The sequence below is a fragment of the Cantharellus anzutake genome (assembly GCF_015039405.1).
Source record: "Cantharellus anzutake strain C23 chromosome Unknown EI90scaffold_10, whole genome shotgun sequence".
Classification (NCBI taxonomy): domain Eukaryota; kingdom Fungi; phylum Basidiomycota; class Agaricomycetes; order Cantharellales; family Hydnaceae; genus Cantharellus; species Cantharellus anzutake.
Window position 1 is genome coordinate 1,531,623 of NW_024066960.1, and position 13,689 is coordinate 1,545,311.

Here is a 13,689-nt window from a genome sequence, read left to right on the forward strand (position 1 = left end):
AACACCATTGAGTCAAACCCTTGACCCTCAGTGTTGTTCCTCCTTCCAGCTCCCTTTGTCTCCTTCCATGCTAAGTCTCCGATTCCATTCTGGAATTGTCTGAAACTGTCATATCCATCCATGGCCATCATCCTCCACTACCTCCGGTCCTTCTGGATTACCTCCACTCCTTCATTACTAACCTTGGAGCCTCTGTATTCCACAATCACCTCCAACTCCCTCAATGGTCACCACCCCCTCAATCCAATATATCACCTGTGCCTCCCTAAGTATGGAGTCCCGAAGGCCTCTGGACAGCTCCGATGTCTGCTAGCACAGCCCCGCCTCTGCTGAACAATTCACTTGCTTGCACTGCACGCCTACCTTCAGGCCGATCCCTCCTTTCCGTTTCTGGGTTATAGCCCACCACTCTGCTAAACCCTGTAACCCAACTTGTCGGTAATATTCAGTCAGCTAACATGTAACTCTGTTAGCTCCGCTCTGCTTGGTCCCACCATTCAGGGGCCCGCCCTCTATGTAACTATATATACATAACTTGTAGATAGGTTACATCCTAGTTGTTAGAACTGGGCAAGGGCAGATGATTCCGGAGGGGAACTGGAGACTTAGCAAGGAGGGACCTTGGCCTCGGCGACTCATGTGGAGCGCTGTGCCATTGCTATTTGTCCGTTTGGTCCTTAATTTCAGAGGCGGTGAGCAGGAAGTCTCTAGGGGGCATTTCAGGTCGATTTTAGACTGGAGGTCCAAAACAAGTATGTACAAGCACCTGTATATAATAGGGAGACGGAAGCACAAGGGAAACAAAGGGGGTCCAAATCGGAACAAAGGCGTCCAAATGGGAACAAAAGGATGACGGAAGCGGAGTGGTACTGAAGGTCATAGGTCAGAACCTGTGGTACATCTGAAAGGAGATAGGGAGGGAAAAGCCCCGAGGGGCAGGAGGGTGGGGTGAAGTGGGGATGATGACTAACTGGCTAGAATGGAGAGAAGCAGCAGTCCAAATAAGGATGAGGGGAAAGTGCAAAAGATACATTACAATCAGCGAAAGTACTGAGTATGATCTGTGGAGCTTGGAGGTTGCGGAGCTTATGGAGCTTACGGAGCTTATGGAGGCGGAGTTGAAAGTCCGAGGAATGTTGGTAATGGTGTTTAAGTAGTATGAGGTCACCAATGCAATGGACTTAAGCTGAGGTGGAGTCAAAGTCCAAGGTCAGAACTATGGCGGGATCTCGGAGCGAAGGTACGAATGGTGTCCAAGTACAGGGTATGGGACAGCAGTGGAAGGTCGTAACTAGGCAGAGGTTTGGTGGGAGAGGGTCGGAGGGAGGAGAGAGAAGAGAGGAGTGGGGAGTGGAGTGGAGGAGGAATGGTGTCAGGTCCGAAGGTGAGTATCAGAACAGACGGAGGTAGGGTAGGAGAGTGACAGAAGGGTGGAGGTGTCGTGGAGTAAGAAGAGGAGGGTGGCGAGGGGAGTGATGTTCAGTCTGAAGGCGAGTATTGGAATGGATGGAGATAGGGTAGGAGAGTGACGGAAGTAGGGTAGGAGAAGGACAGAAGGGTGTAGGTGACGTGAGGAGTAAGAGGAGGAGTGGTGTCAGGTCCGAAGGTGAATATCGGAACGGACGGCGGTAGGGTAGGACTCTGGAGGTGGTGAAGATGGGGGTCCGGGAGTCAGATTGGGATTGGGTATGTATGGATATGACACTAGTGATAAAATCGACCCGAGTTTCCCTCTTCTAGTTCTCATTGCCAGTTAGTAAATTAGGGCACGGTGCAAGTGGGCTAGAGATCTAACTGTCATATCCATCCACGGCCATCGACTTCCACTACCTCCAATCTCTCCGGACTACCTCTGCTCCTTCTTCACTAACCTTGGAGCTCCTGTATTCCGCAATCACCTCCGCTTCCCTCGATGGTCACCACCCCCTCTTTTCAATATATTACCTACACCTCCCTAAGTACGGAGCCCCGAAGGCTTCCAGACAGCTCTGATGTCCGCTAGCGCACCCCCACCTCCACTGGGCAATACATTCGCTTGCCCTTCAAGCCCACCTTCAGGCCTATCCCTCCTTTCCGTTTCTGGGTTATTGCCTACCATTCCGCTAACCCCATAACCTGACTTGTCGGTAATATTCAATCGGCTAATGTTTAACCCCATTAGCTCCGCTCTGCTTGGCCCCATCGTTTACGGGCCTGCCCCTGCTGTAACTATATATACTTGACTTGTAAATAGGTTACACCTCAGTAATAAAATCGACTAGAGTTGACCCCCTTTAGTTCTGGTTGCCAGTTAGTAAGTTAGGGCATGGACGTGTTACTTGGCATGGCGCTCCTGGCATAAGTCACTGAGGCCGAAGCCCTCCGCTACGGAGACATTCCTTCATCTCGATCTGGTCTTTGACACTAACCCCTGTCAGGGGATGACTCCCAGGTCCCCACGACCCTCCCCTATGGCCCACAGTCTCAGGTGTAGCCAGCCCTATCCAGGGCACAATCCTACTGTGGGTCAGAGATGAGAAGGAAGTTAACTTCTCATCTTCCCACAGTGGCCACAATAGATCGAAAACTTCCGGAGATATCCGGAAGTCACATGAGACCTGAGACCCAAGGTCCAGGGCATCCAGCCGCATGGAGCATCCAGCACAGGGCGTGCATGGGGAGTGCAACAGCTGGGTGTGGGTGCAGGTGCAGGTGCGAGTGCAGGTGCGGATGCAGGTGTGGGCTAGGTCAGGGTGTATGCCCTGACAACCCCCTAAATGCAAGCAAATTCATGGGGAGGGAGTCTGGGATGTCCTAAGCTTGTCCTAGGTTCGGTCTGGGTGCTAACAAAACAAAAATAATCACAAAAACCCATTAAGAATTACATACCCCTGGTCCATCTTGGACAATTGTCAGGGATTCCAGGAGTCAAGCTTAGAATTTCTTTCTCTTACTTGGATCTCTCAGCACTACAGTCTCTTTGTAGTCAAAAAGGGAGGTCACTTTTCCATTCCTATGTGTACAGAGCTTTTAAACACATGGAACGGCAATAATGTGGAAAAACAAATGAAAAGAAAATATAAAACGAAAGATTGTTGTTACAGACACCATGTGGACCGTTAAGTACAGCCGATAAGTCCAATGGCCGATGTGGAAGTTCAATAAAAGAAAGACAGGAGTGATAAGCAGGCCATATCTGATCTGCTAATAATTGCTGTCCTCTACCAATTTCCACCATCACACTACACTCATCTGTCTCTTCCTACCTGTAGCATCCCTTCCCGACCTCTCCATTCAATTCCCTGGGTTTGTAGCTTTCTCCTGATACCAAATTTGTCCCAGGTGGTTGAGATTTGACTGAGTGGTGGGTGTGAGAATCGTAAAATTGGCCCGTGCACAGGGTTAGACGTCCCTGAAAGTGTCTGCGAGAGTCCCTGTGTCAATTGGATCTTCATACGTGTCTTTTGTGATTTTTCTGAAATTTTCTGAGCACTCCAGAGTGCATTTTGGTTGTTTGTTTACTTTGGTACAGCTTATGATTTCCATTTTGGGCTGAAAACCAGTTTCACGATCTCCTGAAGTATGGATCTCGGCTCTGCCACATGGGACTTTTGACACTGCCACCCTCACATGCCTTTTGACATTGTGTGGAACCTTGCGGTAAGATGAGAAATCACCACCACCATTGTTCCACAACGGCTGGGTCGATCTGGATGAAATTTGGGGGATCCATATTTATGATTTTTCTCTATTTTTTGAACCCTTGATCGTCTTTTGGCGGCCAGTAGCGCCAAGCATAGTTTTTGGGCTGGACCAATTCAGTACCAGTGCATTATGTGCAATTGTACTCAGTAATAAATGAAATAAAATGTTCTTATGCACCATTGGCATTGGTAGGTGATCATCACATATGGGAAATCCTTAAGGAATGTAAAACCACAAAAATACTGGTGGTGTAAGGTATAGTAGGTCATCCTGCCTACACCATGCTCCGCTGCTTCTTCTATAACAGATTGCCAGAACGTATCAAAGATGACATTGCCAGGGTAGGGAAACCATCCACCCTTTCGGAACTTTGCACTTTATCACAGACTTTCGATGCATGCTATTGGGAGCATAAATCCGAAGTAACTCATCATGCAAAACCCTCCACCTCCAATGTCTTCGACAAGACCACTACTGCTTCCTGCTCCGACACCATTCCTTCCTCCTCGTTCAATCCCGCTTCCGGTAGCAAGCCTCCAAAGGACAACAAGAAGTCTGAGGTCAGCTCCGTTAAGCTGGATCTCTCATCAAAACTCGGAGACAATGGCAAGCTCACGCCACAAGAGCGTAAGCATCGTCTCGACGAGAAACTTTGCATGTTCTGCAGACAGTCTGACTACATGGTCAAGGACTGCCCTAAGTCTTCTTCTCATGCATCTAAGGCCCACACAGCCAAGACCCAAGAGCAAGGTTCCACTTCTGCTGAGGCAAAAAAATTAGTCTGCACCCCTGTGGACTCCGCATGGACTGGGGGTTGCGATTCTTCCCTCTGTGAACTCAAGAAGTATGCCTAAACGCGTCTTCCATTTCCGACCTTTCCTCCCTCCACATTCCTGTTTCTTTTTCTCTTTCTAATGGTCTACTTCCTCCTCTCAATGTTGACCCTTCAGTTAATGTTCTACCTGTTGTAGATAGTGTTGTTGATAGTTCACCTTCTGCTCCCCCTTCACCTTGACTACTTCCATAGATTGTTCCACTTCTCTTCTCTTTGTTAGAACGGGCGGATGCAGATGACTCCGGAGTGGAATCGGAGACTTAGCATGGAGGGACCTTGGCCTCAGCGACTCAAGCAGAGTGCTGTGCCATTGCTGTTTGTCCATTTGGTCCTTAATTTCACAGTAGGCGAGCAGGAAGTCTCTAGGGGGCATTTCAGGTCGATTTTGGACTGAGCCCAAAACGAGTATGTACAAGTGCCAATATATATAATGGAGGGGGCAAAAGCACAAGGAAACAAAGGGGATCCGAATCGGAACGAAGACGTCTGAACGGGAACAAAGGGTAGACAGAAACGGAGTGGTACTGAAGGTCATAAGGCAGGACCTGTGATATGTCCGAAAGGAGGTAGGGAGGGCGAGGCCCAGAGGGGCAGGAGGATGAGGAGAAGTGGGGATGATGACTAACTGGCTAGAATGGGAAGAAGCAGCAGTCCAAATAGGGATGAGGGGAAAACGCGAGAGATACATTACAAGCGGCGAAAGTGCCGAAGGTGATCCGCGAAGCTTGGAGGTTACGGAGGTTACGGAGGCGGGGTTGAAAGTCTGAGGAATATTGGCAATGGTGTTTATGTAGTATGAGGTCACCAATGCAATGGACTAAGACCGAGGTGGAGTCAAAGTCCGAGGTAGGGACTATGACGGAGGCTCGGAGCAAAGGTACGAGTGGTGCCCGAGTACGAGGTATGGGACAGCGGTGGAAGGTCGTAACTTGGTGGGAGGTCGGTGGAAGAGTACCAGAGGGAGGAGAGAGAAAGGGAAGAGAGAAGGAGTGGCGGAAAGGAGAGTTTGTCAGGTCCGAAGGTGAGTATCGGAGTGGATGGGGGAAGCGTAGGAGGGTGATGGAAGGGTGGAGGTGTTGTGACGGAGGAGCGGAGGAGTAGGAGGAGGAGTAGTAGGAGGGTGGCGAGAGGGGTGGTGTTCGGTCCGAGGTGAGTATCGGAGTGGACGGAGATAGGGGAGGAGAGGGAAGGAGGAGTGGAGGTGGCATCGGAGGTAAGAGGAGGTGTGTTGCCAGGACCAAAGGTGAGTATCAGAACGGACAGTAGTAGGGTAAGACTCTGGAGGTGGGGAAGGAGGAGGTCCGGAAGTCGGGTTGGGATTGGGTATGCATGGATATGACACTCTTCTCTTCTCTCACTTCTCCTGTTCCTACTTCCCTGTTGGTCTTTGGACTGCTTCATCAATGACAAATTCATGAAGGAGCTGGCCCTGAAGACATATCAGATAAAACCTCTACAACTATGCCTTTTCGATGGTAGCACCAACTCCATTATAACCTGTGCTGTTGATATTCCCCTCCACTTTGCTTCTGGAAACATCACCCTCACGACTTTCTTTGTCACATCGCTGGATGGATCTTGTTCTCTAGTCCTAGGACACAACTGGCTTACCCGCTACAATCTGTTGATTGACTGGGTCTCAAGCAGTATTATGTTCTGAACTCCTGGACTAACCAAGACAGTTACTCCAAGCTCTCCCCTGTCGTCTCCAGCACCACCACCATCACCCGACATCCAACCATCTGATGTCCCGCTAGCACCTGTGTCCCAGGCTCCCATTCCTCCAGTACCATCCATCGAGCTTGTCAGCTGTTCTGCATTTGCGAAGGCATGTTAACTTGAAGGATCGGTATCCTTCAGCCTGACCATCCCTTCCCAGGAAAGCCGCCTAAAGGCTGCCTCCTCCCACACCAATTCCATTGACCTTTCAGCCATTCTGAAGGAGTACCACGAGTTCGCAGACGTGTTCAGCAAGAGCAAAGCCTCAACACTGGCACTGCACCATGAGCACGACCTGAGGATCAACCTTGAGGAAGGCACTTCACCACCCTTGGGAACTATGTATTCCCTCTCTACTTCGGAACTCGAGGCCCTCCAGGCGTTCTTAGATGAACACCTAGCCTCCAGGTTCATTCATCCTGCTACTTCTGCTCATGCAGCACCGGTCCTCTTCATCCACAAAAAAGATGGATCCCTCCATCTTTGCATTGACTTCCAAGGGCTGAATAAGATCACCAAGAAAGATTGCTACCCACTTCCCTGCATCTCAGACCTCCTTGATGCACCTAGCCATGCCACTGTCTATACCAGACTCGACCTCCGGCATGCTTACCACCTGGTTCGCATTGCAGCAGGCAATGAGTGGAAGACTCCCTTCTGCATGCGCTATGGTTCTTATGAGTGGCTCGTCATGCCATTCGGTCTCATGAATGCACCTGTGGCCTTCCAGCGATTCGTCAACATGATCTTTGCCAACCTCTTGGACGTTTCTGTGGTAGTCTACCTAGACAACATCCTTACCTACTCAGAAGACATGGCTTCACACCAGGAGCATGTCCAAGAAGTTCTTAGGAGACTCTGCAAACACGGCCTATATGCCAATCTGAAGAAATGCGAATTTCATATGGATACTATGGAATATCTCGGATACTGCCTCTCTCCCTCCAGACTCACCATGTCCATTGAGAAGTTCTATCAGCGTTTCATCCACCAATACTCCGACATTGTGGTCCCCTTGATGTGCCTCACGCATAAAGGAGCCCCCTGGCTCTTCTCCAATGACTGTTGTTCACTCTGAAAGAAGCCTTCATGTCAGCCCCCATCCTGATGCATTGGGTACCCGATGCCCCCCTCATTGTAGAAACCGACACCTCTGATTATGTGATCTCCAGAATCCTCTCCATCCATTGTGATGGGAGAGATTCACCCCGTTGCTTTCTGCTTGAGAACCCTTTCGGCACCAGAGCTCAACTATGACACCCATGATAAGGAACTGCTTGCCATTCACAATGCGTTCCGATCTTGGCATCACTACCTTGAAGGTTCCAGAACCCCAATCAACTGTTGGAATTTGCACGTGGTCTTTTAGGGAAACCTAAAAGTTGGACATACTGGGAATTGAACTCCAGACTTCTGGATTGCGAACTCAGCATTGAAGGAGAGAACGAAGGAAGGTCAGTTGGGAGGTTCAAACGAGACCACCACCAAGCTGTTCCCTGGTTCTTTAGTTAGGATGGGGAAGTGTACTAGTGTTATTTATTGTAAATATAGTACCAATCCGAGTGTTTTGGCTAATTCTATTTTTATGGGTTAGTTTTAAAGTTCCTGGGAATTGACTTACAGATAAACCGAGCCCTGCGGAGCTGTTTCTTTATTGAAATTTCTTAATTTGTCTAGGTGTAATTCTGTGTAGCGTTGTTTAATTTGGATTTAAACTTGAATTTAATCTTCTACTTGGTGAAGTTTCAATGATTCTATTCAGTTAATGAATTTGGATTGTGTCTGGAGTGTCCCTTGAGTTTGTTTTATTTTTGTCTTATTTTATTGCTTGTTTTAACAGTAGCAAGATAACTGTTTTGTGTTTACACTTTGAAATCTGGAGTGTTAACCAGCTCTCCTGTTGAAATATCTACTTAATATTTCTCTCCTTAATTGCTGCCTTTTACTACAGTGGCAATCTCAACTGTATATCACTTTTTCGCACTGGAGTGAAAACCAGAAATGCTTGAGAAAAATAATACTCTATTTTCTTACTTCTCTAAGGGGGGTGAAAAGTCGCAGAAAGGGTCTCCCTTTTATACCCCTTGGGTCGCCTTCCTTTTTCACGCTCTACCTTCTATTTACAGGATTTATTTACAGTGTATTTTTCTCGAACTGAATAAAAAATGAAAATTTCACACTATAGTTCTACTGCGCTTATGCTGCGCTGAACTGCGGTTCTACTGCGGTCAGACTGCGCCTAGAATCCTTATTGTCCTCCCTTGCCTAAGCTATTTTAATGGTTAATTGGAACTTGGCTGCGCTGTATTTGTCGCAGTTACCTATTTCAAATTCCCTATATATACCATTAAATTTGCTATGACTCGATGATTCTGAATTCAAACTTCGCATTACTATGCATATGGCTGTGCTGAGACCTTCAGCTGATTTATTCCAATTTTATTTAGTGACATTTAGTTAAAATGAGACTGAAATGGTAAATGAGTGAATTATTCAGGTTTAAAACTGAAAGAAAAAGTTGCTAGTAGTCAAGAATTACTCAAACAAATGGGTTATAGCTCTCCACTTCATTAGAACATCATTCCGTAAAATTCCCACCATGGTCCGTCGTAGTTTAGTGGTTTTCGTGAATTTCGTTCATATTCCCTGATTCCCCTTTGTATTATCACATCCTAATCCTCCATATGTATTGTTTGTTGTTATAGTAGGTTGTTCTTGAAGATATCATATTTTTATGTATTTTATTTAGGACTCTGGACCTCTTGAAGCTGTCTTCCCGCGCGTTTTCAGGTTTCTAACTTCATGTCCTTGTATCTCATTCATTTCTGGATGTTTTCTCACGTTCTTGGTATCATAAATTTTTATTTATTCCCACCTTTCCAATGGTGCTAAGGTTGTGTCCTATTTCCTGGTATTCGTTGAGTTAGCAAAGGTTCGCATGCACATTCGGTAATCATGTGTGTCGTTCCCATAGTCGTTCGTATGCGGGCGCCGTTTTCGTTTAATTGTTTGGGATTTATGATATGTGCGGGTGTTTATTTCTTTCATATGGGCTTCTGTGATTTATTTCAGATTTTTCCCTCATGATCTAAGGTTGTTTTGCACTTTCCGTGCTTTGTTTTGACCGGGCTCTTCCTTATTTGGACGGAAATTGGTCTTCGCGATCTGCCGAAGTGCGGATCTCAGTTCCGACAGCCGGTTCCCTGCGCATCGCCACCCTCACATGTCATTATACATGATGCAGATTTCTATATTCCCGTCATGGGTATAACTTCACAACGGCTGGACCGTTTGGGCTGAAAATTTGCATAACTATAGTTCCCCATTTTCCATAATTTCCGTGTAAATTTCGTTGTATGTTGTAATTATGGATCCTACGCAAACATCGTCTTTTCCCTGAGCTCGGACTTTTGATGTCGCTATTCCCGTTATTGGATATCTCATTAACGCATGATCCTTTTATTATGAAAATTTGGGAGGATTAAGATTAGATCCCTTCCTTTCTAATGGCCTATCAAGCTTGTCTCGGTCGTTACTGGTTAATTCTCGCACTTGCCTTTTAGATATTGTCCTCGTTTTGCAGAAGTTTTAGTCATATCTCCGTCGTTTATGGGTAGTTTCCCCTGTAATTACTCTCATTGGGTCCGTTTTGGGGACATCTACATTTCCTATTATAAACACGACTTTGAATTTCGCATTAGTTCCTGAGGAATCCTTGTTCCGTGGTACTTCCATCCTTGGCTATGTGTGCGGACGTGGGAAAGTAGTTTCCGTGGAGGTTCTCTGATTGTTTTTATAGTTGAATCTTGGTCGATTGTCCTAATTCTTGGTTTAATATTTGCTATAAATTCCCCTGAGAATTCCGTCTCGTTGATGGTAAGCTTGAAGTATTTTTGCTATTTTTCTTTCTTTCAATTTATCGCATATTGTCACGACCGACAAATCCTGGGGCTCCGTCAGCGGCGAATCAATGCCGATAGGCGAATCCGCCGACCCGAAACCCATCCTAACCAGCCCCCAACCCCATGTCTGGCCCCCTGCCTTACTGCGTGAGACTTGGCCAATAATCAGAACCTAGACCCTGCCGGTATTCCGACCTTACCTCCAGTTCCTGAGCCCTTGGTGCTCCCGGCATTCAGTCATGCCTGCCTTGTCTCCACCTGAACCACACTCATCGCTTCCCACTATGTGGTCACAGCCATGCCCCGCTTCCGTGCATTCCGCACCCTCTGCCCATCTCTGCACCTTCTGGCCACTTCTGGTTGCCCTTGACACCTCTGGTCAGGCCAACACTCCCACTCCCCTCTGCACCTCTGTTGGCCTTCATGCTGTCCTTGTGTGACAGTGCTGGCAGATCAACCTCTGTTTGCGGACTTGTGTCGGCACCGCACCGACCCCGCTTATTTCGGACTTGTATCGGCGCCGCGCGCTGACCTCCGCTTTTCCTCTGGCCATTTGTCACTTGGCAGCTTATCATTCATTCCTTGCCAAGTGCCATTTATTGTTTGCTTCCCTGCCAATATCGGCATTTGATCCCCTCTTTATTGGCACTAGGTTATTGATCTCATTCAGTTATTCATCAATAACCCTTGCCACTTATTGTTTATTGATCTGTTCCTCGTTTCCGGTTCCCGGGCTCTTGTCCTTATTTAGTTTGACAATCCCCGCTTATCTCCGCACCGGACCGCGCCGGACTGACCGGCCTTTCTATATTCCCTCTTGCCTATTTATATACCTTGTAAATACTTTTGGGGACCTCAGTCTGAAATCAACTAGAGTACCCCCCTGTCTGGTCTGAGTCTCTCCTTCTGCAAAGGGGGCTTCCCCCCCCTCTGAGTCCGTGTTCGTGGAGTCTGCGCTCCTCCTACAGGTCCACTCCATCCGCAAGTCTTGTTTGAAGTCCGCTGTGAGTGTCAATCCGTAAATATGGGATCTCCCCCAAATGTCAAGCTCAGGGCACAGCGCTCCACCTGAGTCGCTGAGGCCATGGTCCCACTTTGCTAACCTTGAACAGCGCTTCCAGATGCGCCGCATATTTCCGCACGCATATCCGCGCATGCGCTCCAACAGACCTCTGCCACAATCTCCGACCCCAACTCAGACAGAACCCAATCCACCTTCTGACAGTTTGTCCGACTCCGACAATAATCCAGTCTCCGACAATAATCCCGACTCTGACACATATAGTCATAATAATTCGTAAAAATTCGTAAAAATTCGTGTCCTTCTGTTTTCTCATATCTACTTGTCGTATGAGGTTTTGTGATTTATCTGGCATATTTCCATAATGGGTTTCCATAGTGTGACCGTTATTTCTCCTACAGCGTGCACTGCCATTACACCATACATGTTGAAATAACCACCTCAGCCTAACAGGGTGTATAGTGTAATGGCTGTGCACACTGAGTTCGCAATCCAGAAGACGGGAGTTCGATTCCCAGTATGTCCAACTTTTAGGTTTCCCTAAAAAGACCACATGCAAATTCCAACATGGTGGACATTCTGCGGAATACACCGAGCACACCCAAATCTGGTTGCTGCCATGTGAGCTGGGCACGTGAATTTATGCATTAAATTAGCTGGCCTAACAAAGTTTCAGGGGGTAGCTCAGAGCACTAGGGACCCAAATCTGGCTGCTTCAGACCACATGATTACATGTAGGAGATTAGCAGTAAGTCCGGCCTGAATATAAATTCAGGGGGTGATGGCTCACAGGTTGTTGGAACCCCGGTGGTTTGGGTTACATGTGGATCACATGGTCAATCCAATGTGAAGGGGGTGTGTTGAAATAACCACCTCAGCCTAACAGGGTGTATGGTGTAATGGCAGTGCACGCTGAGTTCACGATCCAGAAATCTGGAGTTCGATTCCCAGTATGTCCAACTTTTAGGTTTCCCTAAAAGACCATGTGCAAATTCCAACATCAACGTCATCACCGACCACAAGAACCTTGAGTATTTCTCCACCACCAAACTCTTGACTTGGTGACAAGCCTGCTGGTCAGAGTTCCTTTCCCAATTCCGCATGGCTGTCCAGTTCCATCCTGGAAGACTCGGAGTAAAACCAGATGCATTGACTAGACGCTGAGATGTCTATCCCAAAGAAGGGGATATGGACTATGCTCGCATCAATCTGCAGAACTTCTGACTGGTCTTCACTTTGGAGCAGCTCACTGCATCCTTACAAGCCATGTTCCTAGCTGCCACAGTAATCTGGGCAGCTGTACTCGTTGACAGAGGCTCTCCATCGAGACATCCTATCATCCCTCTCCTCCGACACCACAATCTCTTCTCATCTCACTTCCCCCAACCTCCCCAATTCCCGCTGGTCCATTGATGCCAAAGGCCTGTTAAGGCTGACAACCACATTTATGTTCCGGACTCTAATGATCTTCGTCTCTGCGTAATGTGAGACAAACACGACCACCAGCTCTCCAGACATTTTGGTCAAAACCGGACTCTGGAGCTAGTCCGTTGTGATTATACCTGGCTGGGTATTCGTACCTTCGTCAAGAACTACTTGTCCTCTTGTACTTCTTGTGCCCATGCTCGTCACAAGCCTTATGGCTTACTCAAACAACTTCCCTCCTCTTCCAGATTCACTTCCATCTTGGTCGTTGTAGGTGGGCACAGCCGGTACCAGGCAAATGAGCTGATTATCGTGATTCTACCACCCATGTCAAGCACCCCACCCCCAAAACACATCTACCACTGTTCCAGATACCCCTGCCATGTTTCCCATATTTTTTCGATTTTTTCAAACCATTCCTGACCACGGACAACCATCAGTTTCCAAATTGGGCAACTGTCACCCGCATATTCCGCCGCTTCCTCCATATCTCCATCAATTCTTCACCGATGCGGACGAATTTGGTATCGTTGGAAAGCCCTTGTCAACACAAGTCGAACAATGTTACGAGTGACGCATTTGGTTCAGCGGTTGTTCCGATCGCCATGTTTCTTTATTTCCTTAACAACATCAATATTTCTTTGATATTACTTTTTTCTTATTTGTTCCTTGTGGATCTGTTGCCGTCCTAAACCCGTCGGATCATTCGGATTTCCACGTATTTCTTTCATATTTATAGTTACCCTCTTTCCTGTATTTACAAAGAGGACTCCCCCAACAGAGAGAGGTGCTCCCCAACAGACATGAAGTTTTAGCAAGAAGTTTACCAGCACCCAGAGCGGCGAATACGAAGCCAAAGAGGCTCAAGACATAGTACAGGGACAGAGTTCCCATCAGTTTGATTATCAGTGAGATTTACAAGTTTATCATTTTTTATCACATAGCACCGGACCATTTCTCCTCCCCCCTCCTCATCATCCAAACCTCCCCTGAGCATTCCCAACTCTGTGGCCCCCCTCTCTTTCTCGTTAGGGTGGTAGATCCCTTGCCCCCTTACATTGTCGTGGACCGCCTGTGTTAGAACCGGGCGGATGCAGACGACT

General features: G+C 47.5%; 1 non-coding gene and 1 pseudogene across 2 annotated transcripts; both read left to right on the plus strand.

The window, feature by feature from the left end:
- Positions 1–11,613: 11,613 nt before the first annotated feature.
- Positions 11,614–11,687, plus strand: EI90DRAFT_t73 (annotated as a pseudogene). The gene has a single exon. The product of its transcript is annotated as a tRNA-OTHER (tRNA).
- Positions 11,688–12,046: 359 nt separating this feature from the next.
- Positions 12,047–12,120, plus strand: EI90DRAFT_t74. The gene has a single exon. It is a non-coding gene; the product is annotated as a tRNA-Val (tRNA).
- Positions 12,121–13,689: the final 1,569 nt, after the last annotated feature.